Source organism: Arachis hypogaea, chromosome 16 (assembly GCF_003086295.3).
Source record: "Arachis hypogaea cultivar Tifrunner chromosome 16, arahy.Tifrunner.gnm2.J5K5, whole genome shotgun sequence".
NCBI lineage: Eukaryota > Viridiplantae > Streptophyta > Magnoliopsida > Fabales > Fabaceae > Arachis > Arachis hypogaea.
The window spans coordinates 37,680,172-37,694,113 of NC_092051.1; the positions used below are offsets into that span (position 1 = coordinate 37,680,172).

Below are 13,942 nucleotides of genomic sequence, written 5' to 3' on the forward strand. Positions count from 1 at the left end.
TGATACTTGTATGCATGCATGAAATATATGTTGATTGTTAGAAGAAAAACAAATCTTGGAAAGCATGATTAGGAGAGAATTGAGAGAATCGACCCTACACACTTGAGCGACTAGAGTGCAAACACTTCTGGTAAGGGTTCGATGCTCAATTCCGTGATTCCCGGCTTTCATAAGCTTTCTTCTTGCAAGTCTACTTGAACTTCACTTTTGTACTTGAATTGGTAGGATTCATGAGTCGTCCTAGGACCTTAGCCCTACTTGTGCATGTATGTCTTGGAGGATTGATTTATTTTTAACCAAGTAGGTAAATCATTTTGCATTTAGTTGCACTCATGTAGATAGTTGCATATAGGTAGGGTGCATTTAGTTAGACCTCATTGAATAAATGTTGATATCCTTTGTTTTCTCTTGGTTTAAGCATGAGGACAAGCTTGTTTTAAGTGTGGGGAGGTTGATAAACCCCATTTGTAGGGTTTATCTTGTGTTGAATTTAGAGCATTTTGATAACCTTTCCTCATATTTATTCAATAAAATAGCATGGTTTTATAACTTCTCCTTTAATTGTGCTTAAGAGTGAAAACATGCTTTTTAGGACTTAGAATAGCTAAATTTAATTCACCTTGATTCCATTAGATGCCTTGATATGTTTGTTAAGTGATTTCAGATTTAGGAGGCAAAGATTGGTTCAAGGGAATGAAGGAAAAGCATGTAAAAATGGAGAACTCATGAAGAAATGAAGGAATCGCAAAAGCTATCAAGCCGACCTCTTCACACTTAAACGACCATAACTTGAGCTACAGAGGTCCAAATGATGCAGTTCTAGTTGTGTTGGAAAGCTAACATCCGGGGCTTCAAAATGATATAATATTTGCCATAGTTTTATTTTGCATAGGGACGCGCACGCGCACGGTACGCATACGTGCCGATGGGTGCATATGATTCACTTAGTCAAACAAGTGGCCAGCGATTTTAGAAGCCTTGTGGGCCCAATCCAACTCATTTCTGATGCTATTTAAGCCAAGGATTGAAGGGAAATTAACAAACTTTCACACATTAGTTTAGTTTAGTTTAATTTTTGGAGGGAAAGTAAGTTTTAGAGAAAGAAGCTCTCACTTCTCTCTAGGATTAGAATTAGGATTATGTTTAGATCTAGATCTACTTTTTCTTCTTCTCTCTTAATTTTCCTTTTCCTTCCTTAATTGTTCTCTTCTAGTTGTAGAATTCTTCTTCTCTTGTAACCATTTGTATTGTTAGATGTAGTTTATGAACTTTCTTTTGTAGATCTACATTTCTCCTTCAGTGCAATTGGTAAGTTCTTTGTTGTTTCATAATTGTTTTCCTTTTTCTATTGTTGATCTCTTGCTATTCTAGTTAGATCTCTATTTAATTCTTGCAATTCATGTTGTTTACTTTTATTGCCTTCTATATGTTTGATGAAATGCTTCTTCTAGTTGTTAGTTAGATTTTGTTCCTTTAATTCTTGCAATTAATAATGTTTACCTTTAATTCCTTCTATGTGTTTGTTGAAATGCCTCTTCTAGATATGAGTTAGATTTTGTTCCTCTTGGCCTAGATAGAGTAATTAGTAATGCTTGAGTTACCTAATTCCTTTGTTGATTGATAATTAGAAGTTGTTAATTGATTTGGATACCACTAAAGCTAGTCTTTCCCTTGGGAGTTGGCTAGGACTTATGGAATCAAGTTGATTCATCCACTTGACTTTCCTCCATGGTTAGAGGTTAACTAAGTGGTAGCAATGGACAATTCTCATCACAATTGAGGAGGATAATGAGGATAGGACTTCCAATTCTCATAACCTTGCCAAGAGCTTTTCATAGTTGTTAGTTTATTTTCATTGCATTTTACATTACTTGTCTCCTACCTCAAAAACCCCCAAAGATACTTCATAACCAATAACAAGGACACTTTATTGCAATTCCTAGGTCGAACGACCCGAGGTTCTAATACTTCGGTTTATAAATTTAGGAGTTTGTACTAGTGACAAACAATTTTTTGTATGAAAGGATTATTGTTGGTTTAGAAACTATACTTGCAACGAAAATTTATTTGTGAATTTTAAACCACACAAAAGTCCAATCATCACACGCGTCACCATGGAAAGCTCTAAATCACGTGCACGCATCAGGTATGTGCACGTATCGCTCCTCACTGTCATCTCCTTTAATTCTTGTGCTGCATAAACTCCATCAAATCCTGCCGAATGCTACCTAAAATAAACAAAATTGCACAAGACTCAAAGTAGCATCCATATTGGCTAAAAGATAATTAATTCTTTATTAAACTCAACAAATTAGAAGCAAATTCACTAGGAAAAGATAGGAAAAATGCTCACGCATTAGGATTCTCAGTTGGTTTTGAAGCAGTTATCAAAGGAGTTTAAATGCAATAATGGGAAGTTGCAAAAGTATTTAACAACTACTTGGGAGTTGTTAACCTCCTTTCGAAAAGTTTCTTTGGTTCACATCCCAAGGATTCATAATGAAATTGCTAGTGAATTAGCCCAAATTGCTTCGAGATATAGAATTAGTCCAGAAACTCTTAAAAGATTGGCTAGTATCCATCAAATATTGGTGCCTGCAAATGAAAGAGAGGCTTTGTGCATAGATGAATGGGAAGATTGTGATTGGAGAAAGCCTATTGCTGAATATTTGAAAGATCCCAACATTTTGGTTGAAAGAAAGATAAAATTGCAGGCAATGAATTTTGTCTTAATGGCTGATGAATTGTATAAGAAAGGAATCGATGGAAGTTTTTCGAGATGTTTAAGCCAAGATGATCAAAATATTGCTCTAGACGAAGTCCATAAAAGGAAGAAGATGAAATGGGTGTTATATCGTAATCATGTGTATTGGCCAACTATGATCAAAGATTGTATTGAATATGCAAAGGCATGTCAGGAATGTCAAAAGCATGGTCGATCGATACAACAGATCCCAACATATGAGTTGCATTCGATCATAAAACCATGGACATTTAGAGGTTGGGCTTTGGATTTGATTGGTTTAATTCACCCTCCTTCATCAAAACAGCATAAATTTATCTTGGTAGCAATCGATTATTTTACAAAATGGGTTGAAGTAGTTCCCCTAATAGAAGTTGGTCAAAATGAAATAATAGACTTCATTGAGGAACATATTATCCATCGATTTGGAATTTCCCAAACATTGAGTACTGATCAAGGGACTATGTTTACTTGTCAGCGAATTAAGAATTTCGCAGCCTCGAGGAATATCAATATGGTTACCTCAACTCCTTATTATGCACAGGCTAATGGGCAAGTGGAGGCAACATATAAAATCTTGATAAATCTAATCAAAAAGCATATTGGGAATAGACCCCGAACGTGGCATGAAACTTTAAACCAGGTATTATGGACTTATCGAAATTCACCAAGGGGGTCAACAAATACTTCACCCTATAAATTGGTTTATGGCCATGATGAAGTGCTACCGCTAGAGATTAATTTTTAAGAGTATCAAAACAGAATGATTTGCCAGTCGATGATTACTGGAATGCAATGTTTGATGAGTTGAATGAATTGGATTCGGAGCGAATCCTGGCACTTGAGAGTATGATTGATGCACGGAAAACTTGTCTCATAACAAATTTCCTTCGGCAAGTGTACCGAATTTGTCGTCAAGTAAAAACTCACAATAGAGTGAGGTCGAATCCCATAGGGATTGATTGATCAAGCAACTTTAATTAGAGGAATGTTCTAGTTGAGCGAATCAGAATTTGAGTTGAGAATTTCAGAAAATTAAATGGCGGGAAAGTAAATAATAGAAAAGTAAATGCTAAAAATAAAGAGCTGAATGTAGATGACAGAAAGTAAATTGCAGAATCTTAAATGGGAATGGGGAAATTGCTCATAAAAGTAAATGACAGAAATTAAAGAGAATGGGTAAGATCAGAAATGGGGAGTTCATTGGGCTCAGGAGATGTTGCATTCTCCAGATCAATTTCATTTTCATCTCTTCCTCAATCAATGCACTCATTGATCTCCTTGGCAATCTTAAGTGATTGAATTACAATTTCTTGTAATTCAATCTCTCAAATCTTGATCAATAGCCAATTCCTTGGTCAATTGCTCATGAGAAAAGATGAAGTATGGTCACTAATTATACCACATGCATTTCCCAAATCAAGTATTGAGAGGATTATAGTCACATATCCATCCAAACCCAATTTGGTCCAGCATGAGAAAGCATTTCTAGCATGATCTCTTCATTCCTCTTTCAAGGTTCAGAAGAGATCCAAGTATGAATAGCTTCTTTTCCAAGATAACTACCCAATTGGATGAAGATCGAAAGCTTTCAAGTAAAATCAAGAGAAAAGATAGAAGAAGAATAATGAAAACTAGTATTGATCCATCAAATTACAACAGAGCTCCCTAACCCAATGAAAGGGGTTTAGTTGTTCATAGCTCTGGAAAATGAAAACAAAGATGGAGAATACATGATGAAACTAGAAGTGCAGAGAAAGTAAAATACAGAGAGTAGTTCTATGCCAAGAGGCTCCCTGTAATTTCCAACTCCTAATTTAATTCAAACCTACTCCTATATATACTACTCTTCTGTTCTTCTAGTTGGCTCGTCCAGTCTTGGGTATGGGCCTTTGGATCTTGAGTTTGAAGCAGTTCTCTTCTTCATTGGGCTTGGCTTTACTTGCAGAGAGGAAGTGTGAAGTGGGCAGAGACTTTAGCTCAGGACGTTAGTGGTGTTAACGTTCAGTGAAAATATGGGTTCGAGAACGTTAGTGACAATCACCTTTTTCACTAACATTCCTCACCTCAAGTAAGAGCCAAGTTATCTTCAACGTTAGTGGCACAAACGTTGCCACTAACATTGCCTCTTTGTCCTTTGCACACATTATTGGGACTTGCCTTTCCCAATAACGTTGAGAAGTCTCCCCCTTCCCTACGTTAGAGTCCACGTTAACTTAGTTAACGTGGCTCTTTTAACGTAGGCTTGCCAACCTTCGAGAACGTTAGTGACACTTACCATTGTCACTAACGTTCCAATGTGTCCCTATTTCTCACGTTAGAGTCCACGTTAACAAGGTTAACGTGGCTTCTAACGTGGCCATGCTAGCCATCTCCAGCGTTAGTGACAAAGTTGAGTGTCACTAACGTTGCCTCATCATTCCCTTATCCACGTTAGCTTCCACGTTAACTAAGTTAACGTGAGAGTTAACGTGGCTCATAGTGGCTTGTGTGGGCTCATTCCAACGTTAGTGACAATGTTGGGTGTTACTAATGTTGGCGATCACCTCCCTTCTTCACGTTAACTTCCACATTAACTAAGTTAACGTGGGAGTTAATGTGGCTTATTGGGGCTTGTGTGGGTTCCTTCCAATGTTAGTGACAATGTTTGGTGTCACTAACGTTGTCGACCACCTTGTTTCTTCACGTTAGCTTCCACGTTAACTAGGTTAACGTGGGAGTTAACGTGGCTTATTGTGACTTGGCCAACGTTAGTGATAAAGTTGAATGTCACTGACGTTGGCTTCCCCTTTACTTCTCAACGTTAGAGGCCACGTTAACTAAGTTAACGTGGCAACTAACGTGGCCACTTATGAGCTTGGTCCAACGTTAGTGATAATGTTAAGTGTCACTAACGTTGGCTCCATTTCCTTTCTTCCACGTTAGAGTTCACGTTAACTTAGTTAACGTGACTCTTAACGTGGGCAATGATGGCTTCGAGAGCGTTATTGGCAATTACTTTTCTTATTAACTTTGCAAGTTACTCCCATTCCACGTTAGTGTTAACATTAGTGTTAACGTTAGTGTAACTAACGTAGCCACTAATGTGGTTCTTCTTTGCTTCCTTTGTCCTGAAATCAAGCAATAAAGTGCATCAAAGTTCTAATCCAAGTCATGGGAAATGCAACATCCAATTTGTCATTAAATTCATGCAAAATCCTCATGAAATCATGTAAGGTGCACAATGTATGCTCGAATCAAAATGTAAGTGAATATCTACCCAAAACTAGCTTATTTCCTAAGGAAATGCATGAAACTACCCTAAAAACAGTAAAGAAAAGATCAGTGAAACTGGCCAAAATGCCCTGGCATCACAACACCAAACTTAAAGCTTGCTTCTCCCTAAGCAAGTACTGGAACAAGAGAATGATGAATGAAATGCCAAGAGAAATGAATCATTCTTGTGGAAGTCATGTCCCTGGTTTTATGGTGGTTTCATGCATAGCAACTTAGGTTCATTCCTGGCTTTCAGACCTTTATCATGTCCTATAATACTCACTGTGATTGCATCCCATGAGAATTTTATTCATTGATCCTTTTATTGTTATTTCAGGGATTATTTGTGTTCTTAGGCTAAGTGCTCTGTAAGGGGGCGACTCTTTAAGATAAGCTTTTAGCCAACACTCCCGAACCAGTTGGTTCAAGGTGCTAGGTGTTAAGACGCCCCTAAGGACTTACTCCCTCAAGTCTCTTTCCCCCATACATACACACCACAGGCATATAGTTTATTTATTTTCTTTTCTTGAGACCTTGGTGTCCAGCACCTCTTTGGGTTACTAAATGCTCTGTAGTGAAGGTTACTCTTGATAGTGGACTTTCAGCTGATAATTCCGAGTTAGTTAACCCAAGTTACCAAGTGATAAGGCACCCTTAAGAGCTTATTCATCCAAGTAGATCCCTCATACAGGAGCACCACAGACACATGCCTCAAGATTAAAACCATTGGTGCCTAGCCTTATTGCTTACTCTTTTTCTTTTATTTTTCAACCTTTATTGTTCTTTCCCTTTTTCTTATTAGGATCTTCTTATTTAGCTAGTCTCATGGGGTGTATTCAAAGCATATGATTTAGGACAGATAGTTGTCTTCCCACCTTATAATTGAACCAACTTAGCTAACTTATGACTATACCATAAACTTATGAACTTACTCCATAGTATGAACTCCTCTCTGGTCTTTAAAAATACTCATTCTCTTTTCATTTGATTCAAAGGGACAAGCATACAAGTAAGCAAAGTAAGGATGCAGTGACATAAAGACTAGCAAACATAGACCTCTTCAACACAAAATCTTAAAAGACAGAATTTAAAAAGGTTCAAACTATTATGGAAGCATGTTCTATTTCATACAAGATCTTTCTTATTCAAAGCATAGAAAAAGATGGACCAAAGAAGGAACTCCACCACCTTTTACTCTTGTGGATGCCCATGCTTTTCTCCTTGTTTGTCTTCTTTGTGTCCTCTTGCATTCCCTTGCATCCGTGCCAATCTTGCTTGCTTCCAATCCTCAAGTGCCTTCCTCACTGATTCATGACTTTCTTCCACCTTTTGTCTTTCTTCTCGTGCTAATTCATCCCTCATTTCTTCATACCTTTTGATTCCTGGATGCAATATAGGCAGCTGTCCTACCAAGTAACCGAGCCTGGCTTGAGTATTTATATGATGCCCAGTCTCGCTCAGGTAAACTCCTTCTGCGAATGCCCTTTGCTCGTCCAATAGTTTTGCGTGTTCTATTTGTCTTCGATGCATCTCATGTATATGTGCACCTTGATGTGCTTGGATGTTGATTAGCCTCTGGATGGATTCTTGTTGCTCATTTTGCCTTTGTTCCATCCTGTAGAATATTTCACTCCATTGTTGTCCTTGACTCAGTTGCTGATCCATCATTTGCTTTTGCCACTCCCCTTGTTGAGTCATCCATCTTGAGAGTGACTCCTCTTGCTGCCCCATCATCTGTAGTTGAAGCTCTCTCTGTGCTCCTTGGCTTTCCAAATATTGTCGAGATAGCCCATCAATGGCTTCCTGCAATTCGTGCATATCCAAGGTGGCTGGTGCTTGCCCTTCTAAGACTTGTCCTTCCACTACTTGAGGGGCTGGCCTCTTCCTTTGCTTCCGTTGAGGCAGGGGGGATGCGGTAGCATGCATTCGTCGAACGGTTATTGGAATGCCCTCTTTTATCCACACGGGGTCCTCATCTTCAAACACCACCCCAGCTTTCTTGCATAGTCGGTAAATAGTGCTGGGGTAACCTAACGTTCCTCTTGAGTCGCTTTTCTCTGCCATTTTTCTAATGCCTTCTGCTATGAGTTCATGAACCTTGATCTCTTCTCCTTTGAGTATACAGTGTACCAGTGTGGCTCTCTTGAGATTCACCTCCGAGTTGTTCGCTGCTGGGAGGATGGACCTCCTTACAATTTCGAACCACCCTTTTGCTTTCGGGGTGAGATCTGCTCTCTTGATGAACCTTGGTCTCCTATCTGCATATCTTTCCCAGTCAGCTCCTGGTACACAAATGTCTTGCACAATCTGGTCATGATTAGGGTTGTTGTCCATTCTTGAATGATAACTCTCTTCTTCAAACGGTATGGACCGCAGCTTTAATGCCCTCATGACACTCATGGGACCAAAATCCACAATCTTTCCTCTCACAAAGCTTGTATATGACTCATCTGCCTTATCATATCGGACCGCATTTACATAAAACTCTCTTATAAGATTTGCATTCACCTTAATGACCGGATTAGTGAGGAGCTCCCATCTTCTCTTTTCTACCTTCTTCGTGATTTCGGGACACTCCGTTTTCCTAACTTGAAATTCCAGCTCATAAATGATCTCCTTATCCACCATCCACCCGTATTGCAATGCATGGTGCAAGCTTCTAAATCTCTTTTCATCATACGGGTGTTGCTCCATAGGTTCCTTTTTCTTCCTTCTTTTAGAGCTCGAAGATGCCATGGATGAGGGTTAATGTGTGAAGTTGGCAATGGTGTGGAGAGTGAGAATTTGAGTGTGAGGGGTATGTATGCACTAGGACTCACTTATATATAGAGATTGTGAGTGAATGGAGGGTGTGGATTGATGGAATGGTTGCTTGATGGACGGTTGGGGTTGTGCATGGAGAAAGGACAAGGATCATCACTTTATGAGGATTATTGGTTCGGTCTTCAAGAGTCTCCTCTCTTCAATGTTGCATGGCAACATTTTCCAATGCATTCCTTCTTGAGACAAGTGTGTAGTTTTTCTTCAGGAAGTGGCCGAACCTTTCTCATTTAATTGTCCAATCAATCTCCTTCAATGCTCCTCTCCTTTTCCCTATAAAGATAAAATAAGAAAAGTAAGAATTAATATCATAAAAAAAAATTTAAACTTTACGGCTAGAATAATAAAGAGAAGAAAAGATTTTGTTTATTCATGAACTCCAACTAACTAACTAACTATGTATCCTTATATGCACATTGGTGGCACCATGGGGTGACACCAAACTTAGTTTGTAGCACTGTGATGAAAAGTTATGTTCAAAGCTCCAAGACTAGCATGCTCTCAGTTGCATTCATGCTTTCTTGGCATGCTTATTAAAGATTTCACCAAGTGTTTGTCAAGTCTGGGTTGGAATTCATGAATATTGACTTATTCACTATTTTCTCAAAGCATATAAAACATGGGTTGCCTCCCATGAAGCGCTTTTTTAGCATCACTAGCTTGACGTTTCTCCCTCATCAGGGTGGTTGGTAATGCTTGAAGTCTTCTCCTCTGGCAGTGGACTTGTATCCATTGGTTGTATCAATGATCTCTACATGTTCCAAGGAGAGAACTCTGTTGATAGTGAAGACCTTAGGTAACTGAGATGGTACAGTGGGGAGATTAGGAGGGATATCTGGGAAGTAGGCTGAGATCACTTTATCCCCTGGAGAGAAGTCTTCCGTAGGGATCTTCTTGTTCCTCCACCCCCTTGGTACCTTCTTCTTTGTCCCTTTTAATGTTGCCTTGCTCTTGGTGACTTCTTCTTCTAAGGGAATTTTGTTGTTGTCTTCACATGTCTCTAGTGGTTTAGGTTCCTCCAGCTTTTCCTTGAGTTGTGACAACTACTTATTTCCTTGTTCATCAACCAAGGGCTTTCCCAGATGGGCTAGTTGTGCTTCAGTGCTTGCTTCCTCTGTCAGCATCTCATTATGATCTTTGCTTGGTTCTTTGTTTTCTTGGTCTGCTTCTTGGGAGAGTTTGAAGACATTAAAGCTGAGTCGTTCATCATGGATCCTCAATATTAGCTCCCCTCGCTCCACATCTATGAGTGCTCTGGCTGTAGCTAGGAATGGTCTTCCCAATATGATTGGGTGAGTGTGACTCTCTTCCATGTCCAAGATGACAAAGTCTGTGGGAAGAAAGTACTTCCCAACCTTTACCAATACGTTTTCCACCACTCCTATTGCTTGTTTTTGAGTTTTGTCTGCCAGCCTTATGACTACATCTGTGGGCATTATCTCATTGATCTTCAGCCTCTTCACCAGGGATAAGGACATTAAGTTGATGCTTGCTCCCAAATCGCAGAGTGCTTTATCAAACATTGTTTCTCCTATGGCACAGGGGACATGAAAACTCCCAGGATCTTTTCTTTTCGTAGGCAACTATGGTTGAATGAGGGCACTGCACTCCTTCTTCATCACTATAGTTTGGCCTCCCTTGAGTGAGCTTTTTCTGGGAAGCAGCTCCTTCATATACTTGATGTATGCAGGCATTTGTTGAATAGTCTTGATGAATGGTATGTTAACATGCAGAGATGCAAACAAATCTAGAAACCTTGAGTATATTCTCTTCTCCACAGCACCATTGAGCAGTTGGGGAAAAGGTGCATAGAGTCTCAGCAGCTCCTGTTGTGAGATTTCTGGTTCTTGATGATCTTTTTCCTTCTTCTCTACTGAGGTATCTTCAGGTTGTTCTGACAGCTTGCTTGGCTTGTCCTCAGTCTCCTTATCACTTATAGTGACCATCTTGCAATCTTCCCATCTTACTTTCTTTGTTTCACCTCTCGGATTCTTCTCTGTGTCACTTGGGAATCCATCTGTGGGTTTGGGAATTTGCTCAGAAAGATACCCCACTTGAGATTCCAACCTCTTGATTGTGTCTCCCTGGTTCTTGAAACTGGCTCGCACTTCCTCCTTGAACACCTTGTTATCTTAAATCTCCTTGCCTATGCCTTCCAGTAGATTCTCAATCCTTGAGAGTCTGTCATCAAATGATTGTAGATCGGGATTAGAGGTGGAAGGATGAGGTAAGTTATTTTGGTTTTAATGTGGATGTGGAGAGGTGTTGTTATTGGGGTGTTGATATGGTCTAGATGTGAAATGTTGGTGGCTTGCATTGTTGGGATTTGGGCGTCTTTGATCAAGGCTTTGGTCTTGTTGATTTCCCCACCCAAAGTTTGGGTGATTCCTCCATCCAGGGTTGTAGGTCTTGGAGTATGGATCATGGTTTTGCCTAGGTAAATTTCCAATGTAGTTGGCTTGCTCCTGACTACCTTCTGCTTCTTCATTCTCTCCTTCTTGGGTTGTTGATGAAGTGGAGATTGCTGCTACTTGGTTCCTCTCCATCTTTTTGGTGAGGTTAGCCAGCTGCTGAGTAATGAGCTTGTTTTGGGCCAGCAGAGCATCTACATTATTTAGCTCCATCACTCCTCTCGTGTTCCCTCTTTCAGAAGCATAGAAGTAGTCATTCTCTGCTACAGTTTCAATGACATCTATGGCTTCCTCAATGGTCTTCTTCTTGTTCAAAGATCCTCCGGATGAATGGTCTACTGCCTTCTTTGATTCATATGACAGGCCTTCATAGAAAATGTGCAGCTGCACCCATTCGTTGAACATATCTGGTGGGCACCTCCTTGTTAGGTCCTTAAACCTCTCCCATGCTTCATAAAGAGTCTCACCATCTTGTTGCCTGAAAGTTTGGACCTCAGCTCTCAGCCTATTGATTTGTTGAGGAGGGTAAAATCTTGCTAAGAATTTGTTCACCACATCCTCCCAGGTTGTCAAGCTCTCCTTTGGGAAAGACTCCAGCCACTTGGCTGCCTTATCCTTGAGTGAGAATGGAAATAAGATTAGTCTATAGGCGTCAAGATGAACACCATTAGACTTCACTGTGTCACATATTCTCAAGAAGGTTGTTAAATGTTGATTGGGGTCTTCTTGGACACTCCCTCCGAACGAATAGTTGTTCTGAACAAGGGTGATGAGCTGTGGTTTTAGTTCAAAATTGTTGGCATGGATGGTTGGATTTTGAATGCTACTTCCACAATTTCTTGGGTTCGGATTGATGTAAGAGCCTAAAACTCTTCTATCCTCCCCAGCATGATTTGCTCGACCTCCTCCGCCATGGTTGTGAGTCTCTTCTTCATGATGGTTTTCCATGTTTTCTTGCATGTTTGGTTCAAAGTATTCCTCCTCTTCCTCAGCACCAACTACTCTTTTTCCTCTTGCTTCCCTTCTTAATCTCAAGAAGGTCCTCTCAGGTTCAAAATCAAAGGAAGTTGAAGCCCCGCTTCTTCTCCCTGTCATACAACCAACAAGTACAAGCAAGGAAAATAGATGCAGAAAGTATTTCTGTTAGAATTACTGTTAGTGTGAGTGATGCAATATATCAAACAATTAGTGGGTTAGTGAAATGAATTGTAAATAACAAAGAAAAAGTAGAGGGAAGGGAAGAAATTAACTAAAACAGAAAGTAAATTACTCAAACAGAAAATTAAATCAAACAAAACAAAAATGCTCAATCTAGTTATCTTCCAATTTAATCATTGTTGATACACAATCAATCCCCGGCAACGGCGCCATAAACTTGATGCACGGAAAACTTGTCTCATAACAAATTTCCTTTGGCAAGTGTACCAAATTTGTCGTCAAGTAAAAACTCACAATAGAGTGAGGTCGAATCCCACAAGAATTGATTGATCAAGCAACTTTAATTAGAGGAATGTTCTAGTTGAGTGAATCAGAATTTGAGTTGAGAATTGCAAAAAATTAAATGGCGGGAAAGTAAATAACAGAAAAGTAAATGCTAGAAATAAAGAGCTGAATGTAGATGACGGAAAGTAAATTACAGAATCTTAAATGGGAATGGGGAAATTGCTCATAAAAGTAAATGACAGAAATTAAAGAGAATGGGTAAGATCAGAAATGGGGAGTACGTTGGGCTCAGGAGATGTTGCATTCTCCGGATCAATTTCATTTTCATCTCTTCCTCAATCAATGCACTCATTGATCTCCTTGGCAATCTTAAGTGATCGAATTACAATTTCTTGTAATTCAATCTCTCAAATCTTGATCAATAGCCAATTCCTTGGTCAATTGCCCATGAGAAGAGATGAAGTATGGTCACTGATTATACCACATGCATTTCCCAAATCAAGTGTTGAGAGGATTATAGTCACATATCTATCCAAACCCAATTTGGTCCAGTATGAGAAAGCATTTCTAGCATGATCTCTTCATTCCTCTTTCAAGGTTCAGAAGAGATCCAAGTATTAATAACTTCTTTTCCAAGATAACTACCCAATTGGATGAAGATCGAAAGCTTTCAAGTAAAATCAAGAGAAAAGATAGAAGAAGAATAATGAAAACTAGTATTGATCCATCAAATTACAACAGAGCTCCCTAACCCAATGAAAGGGGTTTAGTTATTCATAGCTCTGGAAAAAATGAAAACAAAGATGGAGAATACATGATGAAACTAGAAGTGCAGAGAAAGTAAAATACAGAGAGTAGTTCTATGCCAAGAGGCTCCCTATAATTTCCAACTCCTAATTTAATTCAAAGCTACTCCTATATATACTACTCTTCTGTTCTTCTAGTTGGCTCTTGATGCCAAGGCATCTTAGGCTAGTTTCACTAGCATTTTTCTGTTAGTTTTAGTTGTTTTATGCATTTTCTTGAGCTTAAAGTAACCAAGAATGGTTAAATGAATAACAAAGCAATGAACCATCCAAACAGTATGATTTTGATGCAAATTCCATGAGTTTTTAGTTATATTACTTGAATGCTATGAATGGAAGATTTCTCACGAAATTTTGCAAGACTTTGATGCAATTGTTTGGATGATTTCAGGGAAGAAGAGGCTAGGCAAGGAAGCAACAAAATCAATAAAGGAAGCTTGAATATCACATGTGGAGTTTAAGTT

At 39.2% G+C, this 13,942-nt stretch overlaps 1 non-coding gene across 1 annotated transcript; it reads left to right on the forward strand.

Moving 5' to 3' along the window:
- The first annotated feature begins 11,629 nt into the window (after positions 1-11,629).
- LOC112761845 (small nucleolar RNA R71) lies at positions 11,630-11,736 on the forward strand. Its single transcript, XR_003182218.1, has one exon. It is a non-coding gene; the product is annotated as a small nucleolar RNA R71 (small nucleolar RNA).
- Positions 11,737-13,942: the final 2,206 nt, after the last annotated feature.